General features: G+C 49.8%; 2 non-coding genes across 2 annotated transcripts; both read right to left on the bottom strand.

Moving 5' to 3' along the window:
* Positions 1-1229: 1229 nt before the first annotated feature.
* TRNAG-UCC (transfer RNA glycine (anticodon UCC)) lies at positions 1230-1301 on the bottom strand. The gene has a single exon. It is a non-coding gene; the product is annotated as a tRNA-Gly (tRNA).
* Positions 1302-2057: 756 nt separating this feature from the next.
* On the bottom strand, positions 2058-2129 carry TRNAG-UCC (transfer RNA glycine (anticodon UCC)). Its single transcript has one exon. It is a non-coding gene; the product is annotated as a tRNA-Gly (tRNA).
* Between the last annotated feature and the right edge of the window lie 9946 nt (positions 2130-12075).

Raw genomic sequence — 12075 nt, 5'->3', positions numbered from 1 at the left:
CAGTTTTTATTTATGTACATTTTCAGAATTCGGTGTGCATTACTGCGATTCTTCATTAAACTCCCTGACACTGCATGACCGCAGCGCAACGCAGCCTGCGAGAATGGCGACTCGTTTCTCATCTCTGTGCTTGGTCCTCGAGCTCTAGCTTAACGCGATTGTTGGACTGCTCCATCTCGGCTTGGTAGCTTGAATTCTACTGCGAATAGTTAAACCGAGTAAGACGTTGTCAAACCTGGTAGACGAGGGAAAGCATGTGCTTAGCGTTATTAGCTCATGGTTTAACTTCACCGGGTCGTCGGCCCCTCTGGCGACGATACTTGACTAGGGTTAAGCTCTGATCGAGATTAAGCCGATCTGATATGTTCGCTTCCAGGTAGTAGCTGATGAAGACGACGATGTGTAATGCACATTGGGAGAGAAAGTGCGGCAGTTTTAACGCAAGGGTTATCTGCTGCGGCGATAGCATGGTGCTCTCGTGCAGTGGCCGGAAAACTGATCTGTTCGCCCATTCGTGGCAATAATTATTCCATTTAATTTTTATTCAAGGTCAAGGGTGAAGCGATATTCAAGGTGAAGACATAAATCTGCTTTTTGCAGCATTGGTCATGAAGTAGAGCTTTCACTCTCAAACTAAAATGGGTTCTAACAATGTCATGCCATATAGGCTAGACTCCCCGTGTCCTATGCTGAGACTTCTTATGGCTGTCCCTAGGCGGCGCCTTGTAAGCCAGGTTAATAAGCGTCACATCGCGCCGGCCTCGGGCTTTAGATGACACAGGAAGCACTGCAAATACGATAGCTACCATCAAAAATGCACTTAGTTCAGTTCGGCAAATGCGACGCACATTCCTCTTTCTGGACGGCAGCAAGATTTTCAAAGTGGGGGCGTGCGGACTGCAACAACGACTTAACACGAAGTCATATTTCTACACAAATAACCCAATAAAATAAGCTCCTCGCGATGTTAGGCTCGCGGACATGAGCAGTGGCGTGAAAGAATATTAACTAGCTGAGTGCCCTAGCAACGTAGAGCGGTCAAATAGATCACAGGAGTTTAGCAGTGTTTCGGTCGTATTCATGATTTGTTCCTATTCTATTTTATTATCACTGTTTCGCCGAATGAACCCCTGGAAACATGTCATTATTGGAAAAACATACGACTGAAAAGGAAAAGAAAAACTTTTCGGCAGCTAGAGCGAACCATAGGCGAAAGCAAGAAAAAAAATTGCGTCGGCCGGGAATCGAACCCGGGTCAACTGCTTGGAAGGCAACTATGCTAACCACTATACCACCGACGCCGGACGAGGGGCGCGTGGGTCACCGGCGTACTTCTGTGCTGGGTTGACGCGGTATTTTCGTGGGGAGCACCGAGCAGGGAGAAATGAGGTCAGCCTCAGCGGCCGGGCAGTGCGCTTAAAACAGGCCTTGCGGAAGAGAATGCTTCTTTGCCGGCGTCCAGACGGAGCCACTGAATACCGTGCCTACAGCCGGCTGAAGGCAGACGAATGCGGCGACACGCACGGCTCTTCTTAAACATCACAAGCATCGATTCTTGTGCCAGGTTAATCAGCGTCACGTCGAGCCGACTTCAGGCTTTAGGTGACACAGGAAGCACTGCAAATAAAATAGCTGCCATCGAAAATGCACCGGGTTCAGGTCGACGAATGCGTCGCACATTCCTCTTTCTGGACGGCGGCAAGGTGTTCAATGGGGGGGCGTGCCGACTGCAAGAACGACTTAACACTAAGTCATATTTTTCATCAAATAAAGCAATAAATGAAGCCCCACACTATGTCAGCCTCGCGGACAAGAGCAGTAGCGTGAAAGAATATTGACTGAGTGTGTTAGGAACGCATTAAGCGTACAAACCGACTGCAGGAGTATACAAATGCTACGATCGTATTCATCGTGTCGTGGTAGTTTTTTTTTATCACCGTTTCAATGAATGAACCCCTGGAAGCATGTGATGAGAAAAACATACGATTGGAAACGAAGAGAAAAACGTTTGGACAGGGAGAGCGAACCATAGGCGAAAGCAAAAAAAAAAAAAAAGATGCGTCGGCCGGGAATCGAACCCGGGTCAACTGCTTGGAAGGCAGCTATGCTAACCACTATACCACCGACGCCCGACGAGGGGACCGTGCGTCGACGGCGTGGTTCAGTGCGCAGCTGACCCGGTATTTTCGTGGACAAGAGCCATACGCATAGAAAGAAGGAGGTCACCCTCAGTGGCCGGGCAGTGCGCTTAAAACAGGCCTTGCGGAAGAGAATGCTTCTTTGCGGGCGTCCAGATGGAGCCCCTGAATACCGTGCCTACAGCCGGCTGAAGGCAGACGAATGCGGCGCCACGCATGGCTCTTCTTAGAGATCGGAGGCTTCGATTCTCTTTCCATTAATCTGCAAGTTTTCGAAATGCTCACTGAGTTGCTTGGATGTTACATCAGGGCTGTGGTCCGAAAAACGCTCTTCCATTGCCAAATCAAGAGCACGAGCATAAAATTTTTTGCGGCTCTGAAATAAAATTACCGACAGCCAGAAGTGCCAGGACCTCCAATGAGATCAGTCAGACACATTGTAAATTCAACAGTTTTTGAACGGAATAAAAAAAAAGTGTGCGGAAGTTAAGGAAAGACCTGTGATGCTGGCTTCTTCGCACTCTGTTTTTTTGAGAAAGCTGAGTCCTAAACCAAAAGCAGGACTTTTCCACCCCTCAGGCCACGCGGGGCCGTAATATACGCGTCTCCGTGGTGCCTCGTCCTGCACTGGGTTTAGTACCGTGGGCACGAGGTAGTAGTACTAGTAGAAGACCTCTATTCGACCGTAATTTAAAGGCCGAGCATGTCGACCGCTTGGGCGACCAGAAGTCGCTGTTCTTCCTACCGTACAGCGCCAAGCCAGTCGAGCCAGGTGGTGATAGATAGAAAATGGAAAAGGGGGGGGGGGGGGGGGGTACACGACTGCTGAGCGTCCGGGCAATAGAAGAGACAATTGGCCAGGTCCGCATAGATACAGGGGAAGTTGGGATAGGAAGGGTCCGATCGATAGCGATAGAGAAAGAGGTGAGACGGGGTGATGTCTGCATTCATTTGGATGTGCCGAAGAAGGCGAGCCTCCGGCACCGTGAGTGATATATAAGGGGGAGGGTAAAGGCGTTGTAAGTGGTGTGGCTGTAGTGGCATGGTAGGCGCGGTAGGCTGGGACATTGCGGGTCGTCCGAGTCTCCTGGAGAAGGAGAAAAAGGGGCAGAGAGGGGCGGGTGAGTATATACTGGTGGAAAGGGGTCTTATTATGGCAAATATTTTGGCAGTTCCACCGCACAACCTAGAGGTCATTGCCAAACCCCATTATGATAGTGCAGAGGTAGAAGCTCGTGAGGGTACGCGTTTCTTCTTTTTGCCTGGGAGCTGTGACTCATGTACGGAGTGAAGCATAGAATTCAGGGATTCCAATTGCTTGGATTGTGCTTGGAGGGTGGTAATAACCTGCAGAACCGAGGTCTCTAGCTGAACTAAGCAAGTGTGGTGTGCCTGTGTGGTGATTTCGACAAGATCAGCCAAAGCGGCGCCCTGGGCGGTGGAGGAGAGAGTGGTGAACGTGGCAGGGTGCTCATTTAGCTTGGTACGCTGGGAGGCAAGAGAGGAGGTGGTTGTCTGGAGGGTTTGAGTCAAGGCATGTATCTGCTGTTGTAGATCGTGGGAAATGCGCTGCTGCTCTCGCTGCTGGCGTTCCAGCATTTCGAGACGGATGTCGAAGGAGCGGCTCTCGCTTGTAAAGGATGGAGAGGTAGGTGTGGAAGGAAGGGACGCTGGAACAGAGGATCCTTTAACTATGGCGGCGTAAGAGCCTGGTGGTGACGTGATCGGAGCTGATGGAGGTTCGTGATTCGAGGAGGAGGGCGAGGTGGGTTGAGTGGTCCGGCACAAAGCCAGGCGTCAGAGGTATGCAGCTTTGGCACACTCACTTTGTTTAGCAAGGAGGAAGGGGCAAGTGGGGTCGAGAGAGGAGTGGGTGCTTAACTGGCAATGAACGCACCAGGGCTGGATACATACATGAGCGGAAGGGTCTGCGCGTGGACGAGCAGCACAGCGACGGCACTTGGCCGGAAGGCTGTGCTGAGGGCATTGGTGGGCGCGGTGTCCTAGAGCGAGACAACGAGTGTAGGTGGGAGGCTTAGATTCAGTATTCGTTTGTCTATGTCACTGCCCTCTTTCTTCTCAGCCGCTAGTTTTGTAGTTAGATTGCGCTAGCAATACTTAAAAATGAAGCATGAGAATCCCGTCCAGGATTGCTATTAAGGCCCGAGCCCGGCTCGGGTCCGTAGTTTGAAGAACAAGTCTAGCTCGTGTCTTCGGGGCTCATAGCTTTCGCTGGTACCGCAATCCCCCACTTTGTATATTTTAAATGCGTTGCACTCCGATGCCTTCCTCATTAACGCAATGCACAAGCTAGACTCGTTCTTCAAACCGCGCACCTAGCTGGGCTCGGGCCTTACACAGTGAATCCTGGATGGGATTCTGATGCTTCATTTTTAAGTACACCTAGCGCAATCTAACTACAAAACTAGCGGCTGAGAAAAAGGAGGACAGTAATATAGTAAAGGAATAGTAAACGCCTTAGCAGTTCATAGTTTTGTATCTGTTCTGAGCTCCCTGCGCGTCAAGAGACACAAACAAGTCTTGGGACTTGTCCTTAACAATTATGAGACTCAATCTGTGTCACGTCTAACAATTGCCAGTCTTGGCATTCGTGTAATGAATTGCTGGAATGTCAACTGTAGCACCTCTAGTAAACATAGAACTAGAAGTCTTTGATGTCAACTGTCATTTAATTCTTGCGAGTTCTTAGTTGCGGTCACATGTGATTTATGATCGATTTGAGAAGGCTTTGCGCTGTGCCCTTGCGTCAGTTTCAAATATCGCCGAGGAGCACCAATCATCTTGCATCTGTCTGGCTATAGAGGAATGCCGTAAAAAGTCGACCTTTCTGGTGCGGCCATCAAAAAGGAATACTTCTAATTCCTTTAAAGCTCCTCCACAAACAATGCAACAAACTGTAATGACTAAGTTCACCGCAGCCTCTTTAAACGCGAAAGTTCAGGTGGGAAAGAAACATGTGATATCAATCATTTGTACCATTGTACCGATTACCATTGTACAGGTAATCGGTACAGCTATTGTACGTGTACTATTCTGTTTTCTACAGCCTCGAAAACCGCTCCGGGCTTTCATAATTTAATTTACGCTCAATAGTTTTGACACCAAGAGAAGCTATCAAGAGAGTTGAATCAATTGCCAAGATATCGGAAAAGTGGTTCTCGTCTCTACTACAACTGAGACGAATGGTGTTCGCGCCAGTGACGCTAATTATTTCTCTCGAGTTAATCGATCGGAGCTTACTGAAGTTGTACTGAGGTGGCACTTGCTACTCCCGGCCCCGATGGGGTCATTTTGAGACTAATTCTCGTTGCTCGAAATCAACAACTGTACCACTGATTTGGCAAGACGTATCCAAGCCTTACGAAAGTGCAGAGCCCTCCATGCAATTGCCCATTTCACAGACTCTTCATTTTTTAGTTCTTATAATGGCGTTTATATAAGCATTCCTCTATAACAGTCTTTTTGAATCCAGAATGGCGCACGTTTCGGGCGGCACAAACAATCGAGAGGTGTGCCGCAAGGAGCTGTCCTCTCTCCGGTGCTATTTAATGTACTACTCAGCTCCCTTCTTCTCCAACGACACATTCGCACTTACACCTATGCCGGTGACTTCGCGTTTTGCGTTTTTTTGCGGCTGCACCTGATATATGCTTTCTCTATGTACTCTTGCGATTATATTTGAGTACTCTAAGAGCACTGGCTGAGCAGCTTAAACCTTATGTTAAACGTTAAAAAGTGCTCCGTCCTTGTTTCACCGATAGAGGAACCAGTAGTTGGCTATAAGGAATATCAACCTCAACCAAATGCTCAGGTTGAGTCTTTAAATGCCTGGGTGTCACTTATCACAATCATCTCGCCTGGTTGCCTCACATCGACCACTTCACGATGACAGGAGCACTTGCCGTGGCCATGTTGCGTGGGATGTGCAGACATCCGCCCGTATTGCGGAAAGATGCAGTATTAATGATTTAGTAGTAGTAGTAGACTTTTATTCGATCATAATTTACAGGCCGCGCATGTCGACCGCCTAGGTGACCACAAGTCGCTGTTCTTCCTCCCCTTCAGCGCCAAGCCAATCGAGCCAGGTGGTGATCGATAGAGAGGGTGGGGGTAAGGAACCCGACTGCTGAGCAGCCGGGCAATAGAAGAGGCAATGGGCCAGGTCCGAATACATACAGGGGCAGTTGGGACAGGAAGGGTACGATCGATAGCAATACAGAAAGAGGCGAGACGGGGTGATTGCATTCAGTTGGATGTGCCGAAGAAGGCGAGCCTCAGGCACCGTGACTGATGGATGAGGGGGAGGAAAAAGGCGTTGGTCGAGGCGGAGCTCGAGGTAAACCTGGGCATTCAGGGATTGACGGCAATGAGTTGGCCCATCAGCTCGCCCGCGACACCCTTTTTCGGGCGCCATTGATCCTCTGTTCCAAGTCCTCGGAGGACGGTGAGACACCCAGCCTTCGCCGCACCATAAAAGATGTTTAATGATTTATATACTGTATGTAAGACCCACCTTACGATTCGGATCTTTGTTTCTTTCAGGCTCGGCTGCTTACGAACTTCGTCCCCACCTCGTTTAGAAGCGGGATGCGATTCCGATGTGCCTTGGCCTCCCCAAATTTGTGGCTACCACTGTGCTGTACCTTGAAGCGCGCATTCCTCCTCTCTTATGTGGACTTCAGTTTCCAACTGTGCAGACTTACCTCGAGATCTATGAATCGCTTTTGCATCATTCACAAAGCATTTTAAGTTGCCAGCCACGCTCCTTTTTTTGGTGTACACTGGCCTCGTTTTCATATTCCCCAGGTTATGTTTGTGAATAGCCTATTTGAGCCCTTAAATTTGCAGATTTATGGCCTCCTTCCAGCGCTACGCAGTGGGTGGTCACCTCAAGTTGTTTTCGACGGCATTTTCCCCAGAATGCCAAACTTCTACCACCTGATACTCTAAATGGACTATTACAAAATCATTCAAGGACACTTCCCACAGACACTGCGTTACCAAAAGACGCCTCGCAATGTAACGAAAAGGCAGGTGTGGGAATATTTTTCCTGCCTTTAGAATTTTGATTTTCACTGCTTCTTCCGGAAGCACCCCAATTTTTCAAGCAGCGTTTCTGGCAGTAATGCTTGCTCTACACAGGCTAGACCCCTCTTTTTCAGCGGTGACAGTCATTACTAATTTTTTATCTTCGTATTCCTTCCTCGTTTAGCCTGTTGATTCTCTCATTCTAAATACATTATTACCCCTGTTTCCTACCCATTTGAACCTTTTGCATGTAATTCGGTACCTGGTCACAGCAGCTCAACAGTAAATGAGGTTGTTGGTAATCTCTCATAGGGATCTCTAAGCGGCCCTTTGTTGCCTATGCTCCCGGCTACAGCGTATATCAAAGCAGCTAGATTCCGTTTTTAGCGCCCAGAATGGAGCATTTTTAACATCAAAGGATCATCAACACCTGAGCAAGAAGTTTCGTGGAACTCGGCACGATGAAGTCTCTCTGAGAGAGTGCGCTGCCCTATCAGTCCTCTAAATTTCCGTCTGCACTGGTCTTCTTTGGCGCTATCTCCCTTCCGCAAATTTTGCTTTCAACCCTAATCTCCACTGAAATCAGAAAATTAGTTGAGAGATGACTAATTATCAAGTGGGCGCCGAGTGAATGCCATATTTTTTATTTTTGTCCATACATCACCTAGAAGCTATTAACTGAGTTCGTACCTAAAAGAGCAGAGTGATTTTTGGAAACTGGGAGATATTGACTGTAAATGAGAATAGCGAAGTTTAATTCATCATTTTATGTTGATTTACCCAAAAGACAGATTTTTTGATTATTACAAGTTTAGATGTAACTGTTAACTTATGAACGCTTCATTTATTCATTTGTTTTGCCGATATTTGTATCACTTAAAATTCCCTATGCATCGCTAATTTATTTATTAGTGGCTTTTAATAAAACACTAAAGGAAGGAAAAGATATCGCCAGCCCGGCATCTGCCAACGAAATATTAAGAGCCTAGGCTCCGGCTTGCGTGAGAAAAAGGACAAGGAGAGGGAAAGAAAGGGGGAGTGATAGAAAGAAAGGTTAGGGACAGAGCGGCAATGCGCACTATATACCCATTACCAACAGTGTCATCTGCTGGCTTTACAACTCTCGAATTACAGGCACACTAGTCACAAAATGGCGTGGCCATACACTAAACTTTCAAATATATCCCAAGACCTGTTTTTATCGGGGCACATGCACGCGCACCTACCCAGAACGACTCAACAACATGAAGTTATTTTGCTCGCGAGGCGATACGCCGAAGAACCCGGTCAATGAAATCACCACCTAGCCACCGGATTCGTCAGTCACTAAAGCCTGACTGCCTGCCTGTAAGGAGATAGCGCCACCCAGCGTCGTTCGTGAGGAGAAGACGAAAAAGCACGAGGAGCGCGTGCGGGGGGGTATGCCGGGACAGGTGGAAGAGGATTACGGGGCAGAGAAGAGAAGAGCGCGGTGGGCGACGGACGTGGACGAGTTCTGCTGGCTCCCTGAGTTCCGGGCTTGGGCCTCAGCCGCAGACGTACGGGCCACCAGACCTGGACATCCATCGTCGAGAGCCTCAACCACCAGGCCCAGGCGCCACTCTTCTCCGTCCATCCGTCAGCTGCTCCACACAGGCCGCCTCTGGCGCCTACGTGACCTTCCCGGGATACCAGACCTGGGAACCGTGCTGGGAGCTCACTGACGCTGACGCTGCGGTAGCGCTGAAGGCCAACGGGTGAAACGCCGGCAACAGTGCATCGACACTGGAACGCACAGAGACTCCCTGACTGCCCGACGCCCAGCCAGTCCTCCCCGCTCGTTGTTCGAATGAGAGACAAGTAGTGTGACTTTCCTTTTTGACTTTCTTTTTCCTGTATTTTTCGTAAGCTTTTTGTTCTGTTCCCCCGTGTGTTTTTCCCGTGTGTTGTTGCGTTGCTCTCTTGTTTCTTTCCTTTTTTCCAAGCCCATACTGAAATTGGTTTCCTTTCCTATAAAAGCCGCCTCGTTTATTGTTTATACCTTTGTGTTTGTGTAAAATACACACTGTCCTCATAAATTTGGCGTCCGCTACGACAGGACGAGGTCGGTTTTCATTTCTTTGCCTGTTGTGTTAATTTAGGAACAGTATGAGCGCTTCAGATTTGGTTGCTTTAGGCGAGCGCATGGGCTTGTGCGGCGCGGAGTTACGAGCGTGGGTGGAGGACGAGCTTCGTAAGGCACGGGAAGAGAGAGCCGCTGAGCGTGAAGCTGCGAAGCAGAAACTGGAGTTAGAGGCACGGAATTTGGAGTTAGAGGCACGGAATTTGGAGACGGGGCGTGAAGCTGCGAAGGAACGTTTCGAGTTAGAGGCGCAGAACTTGCAGCTACAAATAAGGCTCAAGGAGGGTGGCGCAAATCCTCCGAGTGACCGCGGAGAGCGTAGCGTCGCACCGGCTAGCTCCATTAACCCGCACAGCCTCATACCACAGTTCAATAAAGCGCGGGATGACCTCGATGCCTACTTAAAGAGGTTTGAGCATGTGGCCACGGAGCAGGGTTGGCCAAAAGAAAAGTGGGCAACGGCATTGAGCTTGTGCCTTGGCGGCGAAGCACTTAGGGTCTTCGGTCGGCTCTCGCCTGAGGATTCCGTGGACTATGACAAAGCGAAGCTTGCCTTGCTTCAGAGGTTTAGGTTCACCGCGGAAGGGTACCGAGAGAAGTTTCGCCAGAGCAAGCCCCAGGATGGTTAAACGGCCTCGCAATATGCTGCCAGGCTGTTTAGTTTCTTTGACCGTTGGGTCGAGATGCGGGGAGAAGGCCGCACTTTTGATGTGGTTCGCGAGATGGTCGTGAGCGAGCAATTCCTGAACAACTGTCATTCCCGCTTAGCCCTTTTCTTACGTGAGCGGGAGGGCAAGACAGTTTGCAAGCTGGCGGAGGGTGCCGATCATTTTCTCGAAGCACAACGGCAAAATAACTTGTTGGTCTTTAAAGAAAAGGGGGAGCACACGATAGGTAAAGCCAAAGATGAGATTTCAGGTCCACAGTCCCGCCTTCGGTGTTTTCTTTGCGAGAAGACTGGGCACAAGGCGTCGGATTGTCGGACGAAGCCGAAGCAATTGTATTGCACCTGGTGTCGCAAGGTAGGACATGATGGCCAGTCATGCAGAGCTAAGAGACCAGAAGACCGTCAGGCGTCCGCATGTTGCATGACACCTCGGTATTCACGTCCCGATAGCCCTGCAGAGGTAACGCGCATAGAGGGCCAGTTGGGGGAGGTGGTCTGCCCTTCCACCACTGTGGAAACTGCTATGCCCGTGGGGCACGGCGAGGTGTTCGGCCAGCCTGGCTCGGTATTACGGGATACAGGCAGTAACAGCATTGTTGTGCGTGAGTCCCTTGTACCGGCAGCGGCACCCACCGGGAAAAAGGCTACGTTGTTTTTGGCCAATGGGACAAGTGTAGAAGTTCCGGAAGCGGAGGTGGTGATTTCTTCACCATACTTTTCGGGTAAGGCCATCGCGCGGTGCTTGTCTACACCCCTGTACGACATCATAATAGGCAATATCCCTGGCGCTAAACCTCCATTCTCGGTCGACACGCCAGTTCTAACTGATCAGGCAGTTTCCCTCGCCATGACGAGTTCGGTCGATGTTCCTTCCCTTACGGTGACAGCAAAGGTTTCAGAGAGTAGTAAAAGCCCCACTCTGAACACACTCCACTTGTCACGGCCGGAGTTTCGCCTCAAACAGGAAGAAGACCCGACCTTAGAGGTGTGTCGCAGGAAGTTGAGGCAAATATTTCGTGGCAAGGGACAGACCGCCCACTCTTTTGATACAGATGACGGTGTTCTTTTCCGAACATACCAAGTGTGTCCTGGCCGAGTCGTTGAGCAAGCGGTGGTACCGAAGGGCTTACGCACGCAAGTCCTTAAGTTGGCGTATGAGTGCATTATCCGGCCATCAAGGAATACGGAAAACAATAGCTAGGGTGCTCAGTGAGTTTTACTGGCCCGATGTACAGGCTGACATGAAGAGTTATGTCAGATCGTGTGATATGTGTCAACGGACTGTGTCGAAGGCAAGGGAGAACAGAGTGAATAACATCTTAGGACGGGAACATGTAAAATCATGGTGGAGACCGAGGTCGGTTTGGAGAAAACGGTTTCACAAAAGAAAACGGAAGTACTAGCTGAAACTGTTCTCGCGACGGTGAAGTGGTTTGATGTGAACAATGGAATACGGAAGAATCGAGCCCACACCTCTTCTTGTTGGAATTGTTTTTGTTTGTTCATGTTTGTTTTTGAGTGTCGGCTATCTACTTTTAAAGCCTTCCGTGTTTCTTCGCCCTCTATGGACGCTTTACGTTGACTTTCCATGTACTCTTTATGCTGTGTGTGCGAATGTCTGTGTGCGCTTCGAACATTGACGACCGTCGTATTGTGTGTGGCGTGTAGTGTGAGCGCTGTGGTGTGGTGTTCTGTGGTGCGATCGTCGAACGCATTTGGGGTCGCTCTCCTGAAGTTGAGTTTTTTTCCCTTGGAAAAAACTTCCGAAGAGGGGGCCTTCTGTAAGGAGATAGCGCCACCCAGCGTCTTTCGTGAGGAGAAGAAAAAGCACGAGGAGCGCGTGCGGAGGGGTATGCCGGGACAGGTGGAAGAGGTTTACGGGGCAGAGAAGAGAAGAGCGCGGTGGGCGACGGACGTGGACGAGTTCTTCTGACTCCCCGAGTTCCGGGCTTGGGCCTCAGCCGCAGACGTCCGGGCCACGAGACCTGGACATCCGTCGTCGAGAACCTCAACCACCAGTCCCAGGCGCCACTCTTCTCCGTCCATTCGTCAGCTGCTCCACACAGGCCGCCTCTGGCGCCTACGTGGCCTTTCCGGGATACCAGACCTGGGAACCGTGC

This window comes from Amblyomma mixtum, chromosome 9 (genome assembly GCF_055824585.1).
Source record: "Amblyomma mixtum isolate Tamu chromosome 9, ASM5582458v1, whole genome shotgun sequence".
NCBI lineage: Eukaryota > Metazoa > Arthropoda > Arachnida > Ixodida > Ixodidae > Amblyomma > Amblyomma mixtum.
The sequence above is the reverse complement of the archived record's forward strand: the minus strand, read 5'-3'. Positions and strand labels throughout refer to the sequence as shown.